The following is a 19,266-nucleotide window of genomic DNA, read 5'->3' as shown; positions in this document are numbered from 1 at the left end:
ACCACACATTTGAACATGAAGATCACTAGCAGAATGAATCATCAAAGGGTGAATAGTGCATATATGTAGGTTATTTCCTCTCTTATTCGTAAGGAAGGGTCTTTAAGAGAGAGACCTTTCCACATAGAGAAGGGTAGGGAGATCACCATGACATTTTTCACATATGGATACTGGAACTTTTGAGACTCGATCCTTCCTTTTGAAAGCTCATGATGTTGGTTGCTTAAGGAGAACCCTTATGTTGTTTAAGTCTAAACAGTCAGTAGCCCAACTCAGAGAGAAGAAAGGGTACCCTGATGCCAACTCCTGATCTCAACTTCCAATGACCATAAACATGTAATATGTCTTATCGATACAAAATAATATGCATCACCATGATCACAAGTTGGAATCGACGATTTGATTTATACCATGGATACAAAGCTTGAATCTCAAAGGTCTGCTGATTGACCTGAAGTCCGATCCAACGAAATATCAGGGTGTAGCATATGAAGGGTTCGATTCTCCAAAGCGATGAGTGGGGAAACATATAAAGTAAGCGAAGTGAAGTTTATGCGCTATCTCTGATTTATAGTTCAGATTGTAGTATTTCTCATTGGTACAATTCCACAACTGCCTCTAACTTCCAGATGGGCATTTCTTCGCGCTGCATGCAACAATCTATTCTCTATGTAAACCTAGCTAGAGGTGACAGAGGTAGAGTGAGGTTATCCCTAAGATTCCACTTATATGTCAACTCCTTCCTGTCATATTTGAGAGAGGATGACTGTCCAGGTGGTGAGAGGAGCTAAAAGTAGTGTTGGTTCCTAGATCCCTGCCATACTTTGCACCCCAGATAATGCATTATAAAGGTGCACCGTTGTCGTATCCGTCCCGGGGTTTTAATCCTTTCATTCCTATCCTACAATGTACTCGAGCTACTAGAATTATATAGTTATGGATTGCCTCAGAGAATATTAGCCTATTACAATAACTTCAGTAGGTTCCATTGTCCACCAGATTTGCTTTTATTGATCCCTACCAGTGCTATGTTGTCATTGATATGCCATATATTGTATTTTCTATATCTCAAAAAAGTCATTGGGACAACTCAGTTGCATTATACCTTAGCTTGGAAGGAACATGCCAAACAGATTGAACCAAGTCATTTACCTATATGGTCAAGGTATTCGTTGTTCGCTACTTAACCACGTACCAATTGATATCCTAGGAATAAAGGTATAGGAAAAAAGACCGTGATACGTTTATAATAGCTTGCATGTAGAGACATAGCACCTATTGATTACGGTAAGCTTGCCCCACCTATCGGGATCAATAGAGGCATACCGGTTACTGTGCATGAATGATGGATATTGAGCATTTGAAACAGACCATCCCAATACCCATACCTAAGGCATCCGTAGATCTGTCTCTTTGATTGGGGTTTCGAGCCCATCCCTCGGATTCAATTTATGGTAGTGAAGTACTGGATCTGTGGACTCAGATAGCACCTCTCTAATATTTGGCATGGTAGTCCCCACGATAGAGGTTATGTCATTTGAATGTGTTTAGAGCTCATATTCAAGACGTGATTACCCAGCAACAATGACTAATAACATGATGGAGGGTCACATGAAGAGTTGTACATGGACTAAGATTGGGAGGGCAACCCCACGGCTCCTCTGCTCACAGGGCTCTCACAAGAAAGAGTTTCTTCTCTTCATAAATATTCTATATCTATACAAGCTTGAACTACCGGGAGTGGGTAAGCTTTCGATTAGCATGTGCTAGCAAGGTGGTCGAAGACCAAAGACCAGAGGAGAAGCCTCAGCTAGCTAAACTAAACTAAACTACCAATAGGGAGTTACCCTGTTCAACTAGCGGTCATCACTGTGTAGATATCCCACCTATCCTTATAAGAATTGCTCAGTAGGTAGGGCTTTGCCTGGAGGTTTCAATTCATAAGCCTTAATCAATTCATTCCCATTTTTTGGGGATCCTAGCAGCCATAATATTTGACAAAGAAACATACAGGAAGGCACTTATTTCATCAACAGATCAAGTTTTGATCAAGATAAAGCTCCACTACTACTGGCATATTATCATCATTCTTAGGCACAGTTGAAACAAGAGGACAATCAAAGGAAGGAGGCCCATATCTAAGGGGAATGAAATCTAAAAGATCAAAAGAACCACCATATCATCGGAATATGGGAGCAGTTTCCATGTGCTGTGTTTAGTAGCTACTCCAAGAGCTCAAGGAAATGTCGGAATTCATTTGTACGGGATCATCTGATTCATAATTCTCGTTAACCGCTGGCATCAACTCTAGTTGCATATATAATAGGAGGCGTGAAAGGAGACAACACAACTACTTTTCGATCAGCAACCATACTAGGTTAGCTCTAATACTAAATACCAAAGGAGAATGCTAAGTGAACAAAGCTCACCACCCTGGAGTCACCCTCGGTCACATTGGCATCCTACATATCTTGATAAGAATTTCTCAGTAGGGCTTTGTTCCGGCCAGATCATTCATGTTTATAATCTCAGGTTTTGGCTTTTCTTGATGATTTGGGGAAACATAATTATTGTTTTCTGGCCTTTGGTTTTCTGGCTGAGTATTCTCATTGGGATCATAGGGGGAAGCTACAACTATCAATGGATGGGGCTTCATAGCAGCACCTATAAATACCTTTATACATTATGATACATCAGAAATTTGTTAGCTGTTGATGAACCAATTTAAGATAGTTATTATGTGAAAGAGTAGTAGGATTAGGAAATTCAGATCGTTGTTACCTTTCAATAGTCGTTTAGATTCTTAGATGAGAAACCATTAGGAGTAGAATTCTCTTTAAGAATAGATGTCAAAGCAGAAATATGAAGTATAGAGGATGAGATATAAGTATAGAGGATATAGATGAAATCTATTACTAACTAATCACTATGATATCTCTAACGACAAGGAGAAATAAAACCTCATACTACTGCAATCCTAATAAAATCTCCAACAACAAGTTCTATAGGAGATCCATGAGAACCTCAACACCACGTAGAGATGTTTTAACATATAACCAACCTCAATATCAAGCTGTAACGGAAGGAACCCTCTTACTGAGATATAACAGCGATATGTATTTGAGATCAAGGTATATGTAGATTGAGATTCTAGGAATAGAAAAAGTATTGTTGATGAAAATGTTAGTGTTGTTATCAAACAATAGTTTCAATTCCAGGTCTTGGTCATGAACTATATCTTATAATGGAAGTCTTGTTTCATTACTACTCTAGCTCTTGAATCATATACAGGAACCAACAACTCCTACCAAACACCTATCATCGGCCTAAGGGACAAAGGCCTTCAACTAGAGACAACCCCTAGAGTATAAGTAGTATGGTGCAGCACCGATGTAGCCCTCCACTTTGATGGCCTTGATCTAGGACTTCATTCCATCTTTTTCTATCTTTTGAACTAGTAAGTAGTAGGCTTGGTAGAGGATGTAATAAGAAGTGGGTATCTGCCACTAGACAATGACTCTCCTTCTCCACCGACACGATGAGCTGAACCTTCTACCGCCAAAGACCTTGGACCAGGAGACAAATGTGCAGGGGACAACCGAGAACTATCCACTGGAGAGCAGGCCCATTGGGAGGAGGAATTGCCCAACGAATCCTATTTTTATGACCCAGGCCCATGACCAGTTAATGAATAACAAGCAGTAGGGGAAGGGTTGACATTTTATGGTACCCACCTATTTTAGTTACCCGGGATTTTCAAGTCAAGATACCCTAACCCGGACATTCCCCTTTCACCGTCATGACCACACATTTGAACATGAGGATCACTAGCAGAATGAAGCATCAAAGGGAGAACAATGCATCTATGTAGGTTATTTCCTCTCTTATTCATAAGGAAGAGTCTTTAAGAGAGAGACACCTTTCCACGTAGAGAAGGGAAGGGAGATCACCATGACATCTTTCACATATGGATACTGGAACTTTTGAGACTCGATCCTACCTTTTGAAAGCTCACGATGTTGGTTGCTCATGGAGAACTCTTATGTTGTTTAAGTCTAAACAGTTAGTAGCCCAACTAGAGATTAAAGCACAGGTTCCTATTTCACATGGGCTCCCTCATCCCACGATACCTATGTTCATACGAGTGATTGTACGAGTGATTTTTGGTTGAGTGATTTGATCTCCACCCTCGAAACCATCAACCCATTCATGGCACCGCCCCTTCCTTCAATTAGCAACTCTAGAAACTCTGAAGGTTTTATTGACTGGGGTTCAATGATTAGCAGCTAGCCCTCTCCAAAACCCCTAGAAAGACCGGTAAGATGGTACGGGAGAGAACAATTCTTTAGTTGCTGGCACAAAATAGCGGGATGGTTCCAGTGTTTTGTGGCTAATGGAGTAGTATCAATTTGAAGTGTTCGAACGCCTCACATTTAGATGAATGCACTCATCCAGAACTTGATGACCGCCTGGGATAAGTGAATGCCTTGCCAAGTCTTCTCATATAACCAAACGCTCACCCGAGTCACATATAACCAAACGCGGGCACCCGTACTATGGGTTCAGTCTTTCGACTCTCTCAGGCACTCCCGACTCGAATACCTGACACCTCAGGCCCCCCCTATATGTGGTAGAGGTTTTCGATGTGATGTGACATGGAAATCCTAGATTTCACGCACTTGGGTAGCTGTCGTCATGGCAGGGTAGGGAAACACCGCTTTCCCCACACTCAGATAGCTCCTGCCACAACGAGGCAAGGAAACCCCAAGTTCCAAAGATAGACCAGGCAAGTGGTTTCCACCCCACCACAAAATGGAAACCCCGAGTTTGCAAGAGTTGGGTGGCTCTTCATCGTTTCGCAACATGGAAACCATGTGTTGCATAAACTTGGGCGATTTTGGTCGTGTTGTGACATGGAAACCCAAGTTCCCTGCACCGAGGCCACAGTTTACACCCAGGCGGGTGATGGAAACCCTAGAGGTTCCCCAAATTAAGTGATTTCCCTCATGCCATGAAATAGAGGCCCAAAGGTTCCGCAGGCTTGGGTGGTTCTCTGTCATTCCAGGGCATGGAAACTCGAGTTCCCTGCACCGAGGTCATGTTTCTGTCGTGGCGAGACATGGAAGACCCCGAGTTTCCCATAATTGGGTAGTTTTTGTCATGCCACGGAATCGAAAGCCCCATGTTCGGTAGACTTGGGCAGTCGTTCCCTGTCGCACGATGATATGGAAACCTAAAGCTCCCCAAACTTGGGCAGATGTTCCCTGTCGTGCGATGACATGGAAACCCGAAGCTCCCTAGACTTGGGTGACAGTTTTAGCTGGAGTGGAAGTGACATGGGAACCCCATGTTTCCCAGACTTGGGTAGCAATTTTTGTCGTGATACGAAATGGAAACCCCATGTGTCCACTGACTTGGGTAGCCATTTCCATCGTGCCATGAAATGGACACCCCGAGTTCCCCAGACTTTGGAGGCTTTTCGTCACCCCACGACGTGGAAATCTGAAGTTTCACAGACTCTCAGGTGATTCAGAGTGTGCAGCGACATGGAAACCCTTATAGGTTTCCCAGAGTTGGGTGGTTTCTGTCGATGGTTCTGGCCATGCCACGACATGGAAATCGTGAGTCCCCCAGACTTGTGTAGTGGTTTTGAAACACCACAAGTTCCCCAGACTTGTGACCTGGTTTGCATCGTCATGGAAACCCCATGTTCCCCGTAATGGGGCATTATTGAAAACCTAGCATTTCCATCATGTCATAAAATGTGAAAAATCATGGTTCCATCAAGGGAGGGACCTATACCAATAGGTTTCATATTTCATGATTGACAGGGGAAATTCCAAATATGTCAGACTTTGCAGGTTGCAATGCTCCATATTTGCTACAGATGGTCAAGAAAGTGTGCATCAGACTGTCCTAGTCTAAAGGGCTACCACTGTGTTCTAAATTTTGTAAGTAATTTACTCTGGGTTCGAGGCAATTTATCAGTTGCAGCAAGGTGAAGCATGTCTAACTTCCCTCATCCCCTTCAAAAGCTTCTTACTAACATCCCCTGGAGCACTGCAGAATCTGCCTGATCAGTCCTCCATACATTTCTCATTTGTAAATTTCATGTCAAGTGGTGGCATCTTCCTCCGAAAAGAAACCACATTTCTTGTGTAAAATCTTTCCTCACTCCCATCTGCTTCTAACACTAGGTTTACTCATTAAACTTAGCTCTTTACCCCTCTCTCACATCCCCAATTCATATTAATTTCTAATTTTACTATATAAATCCCTAAGTGCTACCCCTCCCCCTACGATTATAGCATTCTATGCAAAAAATCCCCAGCATTGTATAAATATCTTCCCTTTTAGCACTATAGCTAAATAAGTTTGTTAAGGGAGACTTTAGTCCACCAGGGACTATGGTCAACCCTGTCTTGGGATTGCTCTAACCTCTAGTTGGGAGCAATAACCTCCCCCTAAGCCATCACCTCACCTCTGCTTAAAACCCACTTTCTAACCCTTTTTCCCCCCTCAGATTAACCCTTGCCCCGAAAAACCCACAAAAAAACCATAAACCCAAAGTTCTCCACTCAAATATTAAAACAAATATTTTAAATATGCTGGCGGGACCCTCCCCAACATGCACAATCCGTCGGAAGGCCCGCCAGCCGTCCATCATTTGCCACCCCCGATCCAACGATGGGCGGGCATTTTCAGTCCCAGATCTGCCGACCTTTAGCGTCCGGGGAACGGTGGTTTTCCGCCCCGTACAAGGGACGCGTGGCAGGCGGCGGGGTTGTTCAGAGCCCCCCTCCCCATTACCACTTTCCTCCATTAGCGGTGCGGGGAAAACAGAAACCGCCCTCCCGCAAAGCGCCACCTCTCCACGTCCCTCCTATGTACCCATCGTGCACCTCCACCTTACATCCACCGTCGGATCTGGGCCCTCCCATCCGACGGTCCACATTCATTTCAGGGCGCCTCCTCTGTCCACCCTTTACCTTCCGATATCTGTTAGAGGGTGACGTCAGGCCTCTGCCACGCGTCACCCCCAGATTGTATCAGAGCCCCCTCTGACATTTCCACTTCCATATGGAAGGCGGTGCGATATCAAACCGCTAACCATTTCCGGTTTCGGTAAATCCGCCCTCCCAACGTCACGTGCCAGCGTCACTGCCACCTCAGCACCCCGTCAGCACCCCGTCCGCCATTGCTCCGAGTTGTTCGCCACGTCACCCGTCCACGTGGACCATTCTCCAGCTGCCACGTCATCATTCCGTACCCGACCCCACCCGATGACGTCATCCAAAAAAGGCGCCCAAAGGCCAAATTTTCCATATTTTTGCCCAAAAATTGCGTTTTTCACATTTTTCACTAAAAGACTGCTCTGTCTCCTGCATCCTTTCTGTGACGTTTTCTTCGCTAAAATCCATGAATCAGTCATTGGGCAACCGTGAGTCAGCATTTCTGCAATGACTCCTGTTTTAAAATCTACCAGGGAGATCTGTGGAGGCTGCTGGATGAAGAGGACAGCGACTAAGCACAATTGATCAATCCGAATGAGCTGCCTGATACAGCAGTACCATGGCAAGGCAACATAAAGGCAAGGATCCTCAAAATCAGCGCAAAGGTGCTCGGCCGTCCCAGTTTGCTCCCAAAGGTCAAAAGGACTCCTGGCAGACAGCAAGCAGTTGTAGGATTGTATTTAAGTAGCTTTAAATTCTGTAAAAATATCTTAGAGAGTCGGTAGGAGAAGTTATGAAGGAAGTGACTCATCCTTCAGATATTTTCAGATATTTTAGGATATTTTGTAAACAGGTTTGTATATATATGCCCCTGTTTAGTTTAGTTGGTGGTTGGACGATGTTTGTTCCAGAAGAGACCCGCACTGTGTAACTGTTATTTTTCTCTGTAATCAAAGATAGCTGAAGGCTTTGGAGAATGGACTGTCGGGTGTGCTCCTTCTGGTTATGAAGAAATGAATGTGGGATTTCATGTGATGTGTATGAGAAATTAAGTGTTTCTCACCTCTGTATTTCAGTTTCATACATGCTCAGGTTACAGAACAAAATATTAGTCTAGAATTTGCTTAAAGCACTCTATGCTCAGCTTCTGTAGCTTTCTTGATGTTTTCCTCTTGAATTAGACATAAATATGAATTCCTGTTATGGCTCATGTTTTCTCTATTTCACATATGACTGTCTCCTGTCTGAGAATTCTTAATTTCCCCAGACAGACTTCATTCATCTTCCCTCTGCTAAGATGTTTGAGAGATTCTTCATTGCCTCTCATGCCTTAGCATTCACTCCACCCTTTTGCCTTGAAGATTTGTTCCATATCCAGCTATCTTGCCCCTCATTCCTCTTGCAACCAGTAAAACGCATCAGCAACCCTTCTCTTTGACTCCATGCCCAATGGTTTGAGACTAACCAGTTTATATTGTGCCTCTCTGCCTGAAAGCATCATCTTCCCAACCAAACATAATCAAAACCCCCTGGACCCAATAACTAGCCTAATATCATATTCAAACATAGCTAAATCATATAGAGAGAGCCCTCTCTGACTGCGGGTGGACTAGAGCCTGCAGTCCAAAGTTGGTTAGTGGTTACCTCGGCCGTATCCTTTCCAGAGCTTAAGGACAACCTGAGTGATAACATAATGGCGACTCCGTTGGGAACCTTCCTCAGATAATTTTACAAGGTTTCACAAAGACAGTTGGAAAGCTCCTCTGAGAGAACCTGACCTTCAAAGGCATTCTTACAAGCTTAGTTCTGATCTGTGACGGTGGACAGAGATCAGGCATTTCAGAGTTAAATCATCCACCTGGTGACTCCACTTCATCCTCATTGTAAAGACTCCGCTGGAGAAATGAACCCTAAGGAATTATATAAGCAGATCAGGATTTTCACTTGGATTATTGTCCAAGAGATTATGTTCTTTCTCTTCCACAAAATTTTGTTGTGTATATTATATTTTGAAGACAGTGTTACACCAGATTTTAGTGATTTTCCTTTGGAAAATGTTGAAGAAAAGCCTCCTTGTATAGTAGAACAGCAGTCCCCAAATGCTGTTGAAGATCTTCATACAGTCAAGGAGGAAACAAAAATAGAGTCAAGTCTTCCAGTCCCTGTACATACTCCTGTGTCTCATAAGGTTCCTGACAGATATAGACCTCTCATTTTGCCTCCTGTGTTGAATCCTTTGCCTGCAAATCATCCTGAGTATCTCCCTAGATTTGATGGAGAGAATGGTATTACTGCCCAGAAACATATCCAGGATTTTGAAGATTATCTTAACATATTTGAAGTAGAAGATGAAGATGTCAGTCTTAGATTATTTGCCCTCTCCTTGCAAGGTGAAGCTAGGACTTGGTTTAAAGCATTGCCTGAGGCCAACATCTCAAATCTTCAGCAGTGTTCCAAACTTTTCCTTGATAGATGGATGGTCAAAATTGATTTCCTGTCCCTCATTGAAGAATACAATAATTTAGAGAGACTTCCTAATGAATTTGTTCAGCAATTTTCTGATCGATTCAATCAAGTCTACCAATTTATGCTGCTGAACATAAGACCTCCCCCTGATTTAGCTCTATTGCAATATCCCAGAGCTTTTGATCCGGAAATGGAATTTTGTTTGAGAGAAAGATGCCCGTCCACCATGAAACAGATGCAGGACATTGCTGTGGACGTGGAAGCAAACCTGAAGAAGAGGGAAGAACAGCACCAGGCACAGCAAGAAGAAAGACTTCATAGTTTGTTACAAAAGACAGAGGAAATGATGCAGCTGAACGCAGTGAAAGTGGAATGTTTAGAGCAACGAAACAGATCTGTTTTGCAAGAAGAAAGTAGTGACATTCATGAACAAACCAGCTACAAAACGGATAACGTCTTCATACAGCCATACATGAAGGAGCAGTCTCTGGATATACCATATGAATACAATAGCTTCTCCTCTCTCAGCTGCTTGCCGAAGTATGATGAGTATTTTGATGATGATGAGTACAATGATCAGATCAACAGTGCAAAAGAATCAGATCCTGATTTGGCAGAAAGTGCAGTTCAGGCTCAGCAGCTTGAATCCCATGATCAGCTCGCCCAGTTCAGCTATGAGGAAGAGGAGCAAAATGCAGAAGATTTTGAAGGAACTTTACCTTTTTATTTTGAGTCTTTACAGTTTATTAAGGAGAACAGTCGTGCTGTATATAATCAAATGTCATTTAGTCTTGTTGTTGACCACCTAGAGGATGATCAAAGTATTGTTCCAGATGTATTGCCTCTAATTTTGCAGCCCCAAACAGCAATCAAAAATCAGATTGAGGAAGACTTAGAAGCAGTATCAAATGACCAAATGATCCAACTGGATCCCTTGCCTCTTTGTTTCCAGCCATCTGTGTTGTTCAAAGAAGAAGAAAAGGTGCAGCCTGTGCAGATCAGTCAAGCTCAATTCAAGCCTGTTTGTAATAAATTACAAGTTTCTTTCCATGTTTTGTATGATGCATCTGCTGGTAGGCAAAATGATGAAAGAGATCAGTTCTCTTCCCCATTGGCAGGCGGTGTGGTTCAATATCAAGTGATTGACAGTTTTTTAAGTCCAAAGCATGGTAGTGATCCTGAACTTTTGTACAGTTCTTTATTTCAGCCCAGCAGCTGTATATACATGTTGCAGGACAGTTTTGTACAGTGTTTTAACGCAGCGAAGGAGGCCAGTAGCTTCCTAATCTTCTCAAAGATTAACAAAGCCATATCAGATTGTAAGATCTCTGTTTTCTCCACCAGCAAGCACAAGCAGCAAAGCCCACTCATGTATTTATTGTTAAAGTGGCTGCATTGGTTATTTCATTTCACCTAACAGCAAAGTAAGTGCTGGTTAGGGTAGGTAGGCAAGTAGGATCAATAAGGCAACCATCAAAGGAAATTTTACAAGATCACAGCAACAATTGAATGCAAGGCAGTCTGACCTGCTGTTCTTGGCCTTTCACAAGGAAAGACCATCCCCAAGTGGAGCCACTGTTAGCTACCTATACCAATAGGTTTCATATTTCATGATTGACAGGGGAAATTCCAAATATGTCGGACTTTGCAGGTTGCAATGCTCCATATTTGCTACAGATGGTCAAGAAAGTGTGCATCAGACTGTCCTAGTCTAATGGGCTACCGCTGTGTTCTAAATTTTGTAAGTAATTTACTCTGGGTTCGAGGCAATTTATCAGTTGCAGCAAGGTGAAGCATGTCTAACTTCCCTCATCCCCTTCAAAAGCTTCTTACTAACATCCCCTGGAGCACTGCAGAATCTGCCTGATCAGTCCTCCATACATTTCTCATTTGTAAATTTCATGTCAAGTGGTGGCATCTTCCTCCGAAAAGAAACCACATTTCTTGTGTAAAATCTTTCCTCACTCCCATCTGCTTCTAAAACTAGGTTTACTCATTAAATTTAGCTCTTTACCCCTCTCTCACATCCCCAATTCATATTAATTTCTAATTTTACTATATAAATCCCTAAGTGCTACCCCTCCCCCTACTATTATAGCATTCTATGCAAAAAATCCCCAGCATTGTATAAATATCTTCCCTTTTAGCACTATAGCTAAATAAGTTTTTTAAGGGAGACTTTAGTCCACCAGGGACTATGGTCAACCCTGTCTTGGGATTGCTCTAACCTTTAGTTGGGAGCAATAACCTCCCCCTAAGGCATCACCTCACCTCTGCTTAAAACCCACTTTCTAACCCTTTTTCCCCCCTCAGATTAACCCTTGCCCCGAAAAACCCACAAAAAAACCATAAACCCAAAGTTCTCCGCCCAAATATTAAAACAAATATTTTAAATATGCTGGCGGGACCCTCCCCAACATGCACAATCCGTCGGAAGTCCCGCCAGCCATCCATCATCTGCCACCCTCGATCCAACGATGGGCGGGCATTTTCAGTCCCAGATCTGCCGACCTTTAGCATCCGGGGAACGGTGGTTTTCTGCCCCGTACAAGGGATGCGTGGCAGGCGGCGGGGTTGTTCAGAGCCCCCCTCCCCATTACCACTTTCCTCCATTAGCGGTGCGGGGAAAACAGAAATCGCCCTCCTGCAAAGCGCCACCTCTCCACGTCCCTCCTCTGTACCCATCGTGCACCTCCACCTTCCGTCCACCGTCGGATCTGGGCCCTCCCATCCGATGGTCCACATTCATTTCAGGGCGCCTCCTCTATCCACCCTTCACCTTCCGATATCTGTTAGAGGGTGACGTCAGGCCTCTGCCACGCGTCACCCCCAGATCGTATCGGAGCCCCCTCTGACATTTCCACTTCCATATGGAAGGCGGTGCGATATCAAACCGCTAACCATTTCCGGTTTCGGTAAATCCGCCCTCCCAACGTCACGTGCCACCGTCACTGCCACCTCAGCACCCCGTCAGCACCCTGTCCGCCATTGCTCCAAGCTGTTCGCCACGTCACCCATCCACGTGGACCATTCTCCAGCTGCCACGTCATCATTCCGTACCCGACCCCACTCGATGACGTCATGCTGACGTCATCCAAAAAAGGCGCCCAAAGGCCAAATTTTCCATATTTTTGCCCAAAAATCGCGTTTTTCACATTTTTCACTAAAAGACTGCTCTGTCTCCTGCGTCCTTTCTGCGACGTTTTCTTCGCTAAAATCCATGAATCAGTCGTTGGGCAACCGTGAGTCAGCATTTCTGCAATGCCTCCTATTTTAAAATCTACCAGGGAGATCTGTGGAGGCTGCTGGATGAAGAGGACAACGACTAAGCACAATTGATCAATCCGAATGAGCTGCCTGATACAGCAGTACCATGGCAAGGCAACATAAAGGCAAGGATCCTCAAAATCAGCGCAAAGGTGCTCGGCCATCCCAGTTTGCTCCCAAAGGTCAAAAGGACTCCTGACAGACAGCAAGCAGCTGTAGGATTGTATTTAAGTAGCTTTAAATTCTGTAAAAATATCTTAGAGAGTCGGTAGGAGAAGTTATGAAGGAAGTGACTCATCCTTCAGATATTTTCAGATATTTTAGGATATTTTGTAAACAGGTTTGTATATATATGCCCCTGTTTAGTTTAGTTGGTGTTTGGACGATGTTTGTTCCAGAAGAGACCCGCACTGTGTAACTGTTATTTTTCTCTGTAATCAAAGATAGCTGAAGGCTTTGGAGAATGGACTGTCGGGTGTGCTCCTTCTGGTTATGAAGAAATGAATGTGGGATTTCATGTGATGTGTACGAGCAAATAAGTGTTTCTCACCTCTGTATTTCAGTTTCATACATGCTCAGGTTACAGAACAAAAGATTAGTCTAGAATTTGCTTAAAGCACTCTATGCTCAGCTTCTGTAGCTTTCTTGATGTTTTCCTCTTGAATTAGACATAAATATGAATTCCTGTTATGGCTCATGTTTGCTCTATTTCACATATGACTGTCTCCTGTCTGAGAATTCTTAATTTCCCCAGACAGACTTCATTCATCTTCCCTCTGCTAAGATGTTTGAGAGATTCTTCATTGCCTCTCATTCCTTAGCATTCACTCCACCCTTTTGCCTTGAATATTTGTTCCATATCCAACTATCTTGCCCCTCATTCCTCTTACAACCAGTAAAACGCATCAGCAGCCCTTCTCTTTGACTCCATGCCCAATGGTTTGAGACTGACCAGTTTATATTGTGCCTCTCTGCCTGAAAGCATCATCTTCCCAACCAAACATAATCAAAACCCCTTGGACCCAATAACTAGCCTAATATCATATTCAAACATAGCTAAATCATATAGAGAGAGCCCTCTCTGACTGCGGGTGGGCTAGAGCCTGCAGTCCAAAGTTGGTTAGTGGTTACCTCGGCTGTATCCTTTCCGGAGCTTAAGGACAACCTGAGTGATAACACCCCGAATGACGTCTCTGGATTTCCTAATGTTGTTGCCCATTGCCATGTCCTGGTTTAGGAATATTAACTGGATTCCATTTCGATGCTCGTGCAAAGTGCACCCTTGATACAAGGCTTACCCATTTCTTAGATCGACTAACCCATGTCCAAATGTTGTTCACATGGAACCTTTCCCAACTTCAGTCTTCAAAGTTCTCATTTGAATATTTGCTACTACCACCAAGATCTGCACTGAGGGCCGATCCACCCAAGCTCGTGCCAGAGGTTTCTCAATGACCCCCGCATCCTCCTACTCATTAGAGCCAGGAAATTGCTCCGATGGTCGAGTATAGGTTCCATGCTTCAGTGCCATCCATTTTCGAAGCTAGTTGATTTGGCAAGTGAGTTGTTACAAAATCCTTAACGGATTTTGACTTCCATGACCCCCGTCTTGTTGTCTTAATCAACCAACACCCTTTGTGGGATCTAGGTTAGTGTGCAATTTAGTACCATAACTCAACTTTTGGTTCATCCCGCATCGCCAATTCTGCTTAACAAAAGTGGCCCACTTGGAGCTCTCAATTCCATGGTGTGGCTCAATGGAGAATCCGCACCCTCTTACCTATTTAAATTTTGAGAATAGGTCGAGGGTGTTATCACTCAGGTTGTTCCCTTTGACTCGCAAGGGAATACAGCCGAGGTAACTACTAACCAATCTTTGGACTGCAGGTCCTAGCTTACCTGCAATCAGAGAGGGCTCTCTCTTTATGATTTAGCTTTGTTGATGATGATTTTAGGCTAGTTATTGAGTTCAAGGGGTTTTGTTTTAGTTTTGGTGGGAAGGATGAAGCTTTCAAGTAGAGAGGTAATGCATAGTATGATAAGTTCAAACCATTGGGCATGGAGTCATGGAGTAGGACTGATGGTGCGTTTTCTTGGTCACAAGAGGAATATGAAGCAAGATAGCAGCACTGAAACAACATTCAAGCTAAATGGAGATGGATTGAAGGCTAAGGAATGAGAGGCAATTAAGAATCTCTCGTTCAACTTAATAGAGGGGAGGTGAATGAGCTCTATCTAGGAGCAGTAAAGAATCCCTAGATAACTATCAAACATGAGTGAATCAGGGGAAATATGAGCCAAAGGGAATTCATATTCATTACCAATTCAAAGGAAAACATAAAGAAACAACAGAAATTCAGCATAGAGTGCAGTTAAACAAAGTCTAAGCTATTCATTTTTCCTGCTATTTTATATGGTGACATATGTATGATATGAGCATATATCAATGGAAAACAGAGGTAGAAAACACTTATTGAGTCATGTTGCAGCACAGGAATTCCATATTCATTCTTCAAAACAGTAATAACACAACAGACAGTCCATCCTCCAAGCTTTTCAGCAGTCTTTAATTAAAGAAAACATCAAGTATACAGAGTGAGTCTCTAGTGGAGCAAATCAACCAACCAACCCTATAAACAGTAAATTAGGGTGGTTTTATAAGCAAAATATCTACAAGAATCATATCTGAGATAGATCTGATGCAATAGGTGTCTTTAACCTAACATATGCTTGAAATAAATGCCAAAATATCTATCTAACGTTGTGTTGGGGGCTGCTGCCTCAAAAGTGAGTAACTATGATGTCCTTATGGCTCTGTGCTGGCATTTGGCCATAACTGTGATTTGATTTCTGCAACACTGCCCTTAGGTGGCCTTATTCATTAGCTTTGATCTGGTGAGCTTTGATGGCCCAACACTGCTTTGTTGACTTTGATGGGGGCCTCTTAATGTTTTCCTGCTTTGGAAATACGGATTTCCAGCAAAAACATTAACTGATAGTCTTCACCGCTTCCTCTGATACACTTTCACTAAACCTGGGCTCCTTATCATCTTTCGAATGCTTTAAACTGTCCCATCGACATTTTATGGCTGTTGTTCGGCCCTCAGTTTCCTTAAGAACTGTTTTTTGCCCCTTTTCTGAATCTTGCGTGAAGAAATTCCTGTCATTTTGCGAATTTCAGGCCTGTTGGTAGCTGAGCCATGAGAGGGCTTCCATTTTGGCCTATTTTTCCTAAGCGCTAATCGCGCATCAAAAACTACCTCGGTTTTTCATTCCGGGCATCCCTTACTGCAGATTTCGTGCTTCGCGCCCCTTTCAGTGACAACATCAGCATGACGTCAGCGGTGGGTCCCAGTACGGCAGTGACATGGCGGGGTGACGTCAGCTATACGGCAAGGTGACATGGTAGTGACACGGTGGAAGCAATGTGGCAGTGACGTGGTAGGGACACGGTGGCAGGAGGCTGATGCAGGTTGATGACGTGATGCAGACGTGGTGATGACGTCATTCAGCGGAGGCGGTATCCGATTTTCTCCCGCACCGCTTTTCCGCGTAGGTGGTATTGGGGGAGGGGCCTCTGAACACACCGGGAGGCTGACACATGGTAGGGGTACGGCAGGGAAACCGCCCATCCCCTAGACATTAACCTCCAGTGGATCGGCATATGAAAACACCTGCCCACCGTTGGATCCGAAACGCTGGGCATCGGACGGCAGGCGGGTTGATTGGGGTGGCGCGCAACTTTGGAGCGGGGCCTGCGCAAATATTAAAGTAATATTATGCCGCAGGGGTTCAAAACTTTAGAAAATGTGGGTTTTATGGGTTAGTTTTAAGCAGGGGGAATGATAATTTAATGTTTAATAAAACATTTAAACATTAATTTTGGGAAAATGACTGCGGAGGGGTAGGAATATGAGGTTTTAAGGGTGAAGGGGTAGATATTGGTTATTGGCCTAACCAGAGGTTTAGCCCAATCCCAAAGTTATGACACAGATGGGTTCATAATAGTTCCAGGTGGACTATTATATCCCAGAACTGTATGTACATAGCTATAGTTCTATAGGGTGGGATATGTAATATTTTTGGGGTTTTATATAGTTTTCTGTATAATAGGGGATAAGGAGATGATCTAGGGAGCTAGATAGTAGAGTTAGGAGTTAATATGAATTTGTGAGGTGAAGTGTAGGGGAGAGGCTAAGTTTGTGAGATGAAAGTTAGACATAGGAAGTGAATGGACTGTGGAGACATGTTTTTTAGACAAGAAATGTGGCTTCTTTTCATTGAAGAAAGTCAAAGCTTGACTTGGTATTTTACAAAAATGAAGTGATAACAGGACTGGTTGGGCAGATCCCAAGGTCCTCAAGGTGATGTTAGTGAGTGATTTCGAGATTTAGAACAAAGGGGAATTAGACATCCGTCGCTTGAGCTCCTCCAAAGGGAAACTGTCTTATACTTGTGATCTAAATAGATATAACATTTAAAAACATGAAATGGATCACATAGCTTGATTCTGCAACCACAAAACTACTTACCCAGCCTGCTTACCTAGCATTTGTTCTTCTTTTTGCGTGGGTGCACTTGGACTTGCAGACCCTGATTATCCTTTTTTCTTTTGACTGCCCTCCTATCTAAATGTACCCTTATATCATCCAGGGGCTCAGATTAAGCTGTTGAGCACCCTTGTTTCTCTACCTATCTACAAATCTGCCAAGATTAAGCTGGAACAAATATTCATTCTCTATATTCTACAACAAGAAATTGAAACCTAGGGAAGCCAAGATTAAGCTTTTTGGACTTCCCTTAACTGAAAAACTCATCAAAATGGATTAACTCATCAAAATTTGGAATACAGCAGCGGCATTTAGACTGGCACACTTTCATGGCCCCTTCTTTGGCCTCTTTCTGGAAATATGGAACCTTGCAGCATGAAAAGATGACATATTTGTCACTAAGGAATTCAGACTTCTGTGATCCATAACATTGTTAAGATAATCTTCGGCAAAATCACATAACCAATCTTTTGTCGACGCATTTCGAACCAACCAGTGTGGTTCATCGTCAGGACAAGTTGAAGATCTAATCAGGCTTAGCTCTATTTAATCGAGCTAAGCCTGATTAGATCTTCAACTTGTCCTGACGATGAACCACACTGGTTGGTTCGAAACGCGTCGACAAAAGATTGGTTATGTGATTTTGCCGAAGATTATCTTAACAATATTTGTCACTTTCAACTGTCAATCATGAAATATGAACACCTATTGCGATAGGAGGATAACAGAGGGCATTATGCCCCGGATGCCTCTAATCATTTTCTTTACCCAATAAAACTCGTGTGTGAGCTCCAACTATCCTGAGGGAACTTTGGAGGAAACCAGCTACTAGATGGTGTGATTAGTCTTTTGCCCCTATACCCAAGTCAGACAAATGATTTGCACGTCAGTATTGCTATAAGCCTCCACTAGAGTTTCCTCTGGCTTCGCTCTACTCAGGCATAGTTCACCATCTTTTGGGTCCCAATAGGTGTGCTTGCACTCGAACCCTTCGCATAAGCTCAAGTTCAGTTGATGATGAACCGCCCCAAAGAGGGGATCTCGCCTGTTAGCTTCCTTGCACCTCGTAGGTTTTCAAACCCACCGACCCACACACATGTTAGACTCCTTGGTCCGTGTTTCAAGACGGCTTGAATGGAAAGCTCACCAACCAAAACCATGAGTGTGAAGGTTCACATGGCCTACCACATGGGTGCATGCTTCATTCCTCGACCACTACAACAGCAAACCGACAGGCAGTAATCCACCAACACTTGTGACAATGCGACAACCCATGTTGGTTTTCACCTCAAGTTTAGCAGTGGACTAGCCTGAGTCATTCCACATCCAACTAAGATGCATCGACAGCCTTCATCCACTTCCATCCCGGCAATTTCAAGCACTCTTTAACTCTCTTTTCAAATTCCTTTTCATCTTTCCCTCACGGTACTTGTTTGCTATCAGTCTCTCACCTGCATTTAGCCTTGGACAGAATTTACCACCAAATTAGGGTTGCATTCCCAAGCAACCTGACTCGCCGACAACACCTCGTGATGTGTTGTGGGGAAAAGTGTCTATTCAGAACGGCCCTATCCCACTAAGGTGTGACAGTGCCTTAGCAACAAACAGAGAAAACTACTTTTGTATTCTTCTTTATGAACTATAAACGAAGAGGAATAGGATGAACCAACCTGTGTCTTGCGCTAGTCCTTTGATCCAATCTCTCTCCCCTTTGACAGCTTCTAGCTACCTGCTCCCTTACTTGCCTAGCTTCACCAAGTTCCTGTAAGATCACAGAAGAAGAAAACTACACAAAGACATGGATTTATATTCATAAATAGCTTAGGATCAGATTTAAGCTAAACATACAAATGTAACAAAACATCAATGATACACAAGCATGTAGGATAAACTCAAATAGTTTTATTGATATAACAAGAAGATCCAGGAGGAGATACAACCAATGATTCCCGATCCAGCATCAACCTCCCAGTAAAGGAATCCCTTCTTCACCTCCAACAAAGCATAAATCACCCAATACTCTGAAATCA

General features: G+C 43.3%; 1 pseudogene; it reads right to left on the bottom strand.

The window, feature by feature from the left end:
• Nucleotides 1-13,770: 13,770 nt before the first annotated feature.
• On the bottom strand, nt 13,771-18,920 carry LOC149157433 (25S ribosomal RNA; annotated as a pseudogene).
• Nucleotides 18,921-19,266: the final 346 nt, after the last annotated feature.

Source organism: Pinus tabuliformis, chromosome 5_2 (assembly GCF_031772625.1).
Source record: "Pinus tabuliformis cultivar Carrire ecotype Pingquan chromosome 5_2, CPIR1, whole genome shotgun sequence".
NCBI lineage: Eukaryota > Viridiplantae > Streptophyta > Pinopsida > Pinales > Pinaceae > Pinus > Pinus tabuliformis.
The sequence above is the reverse complement of the archived record's forward strand: the minus strand, read 5'-3'. Positions and strand labels throughout refer to the sequence as shown.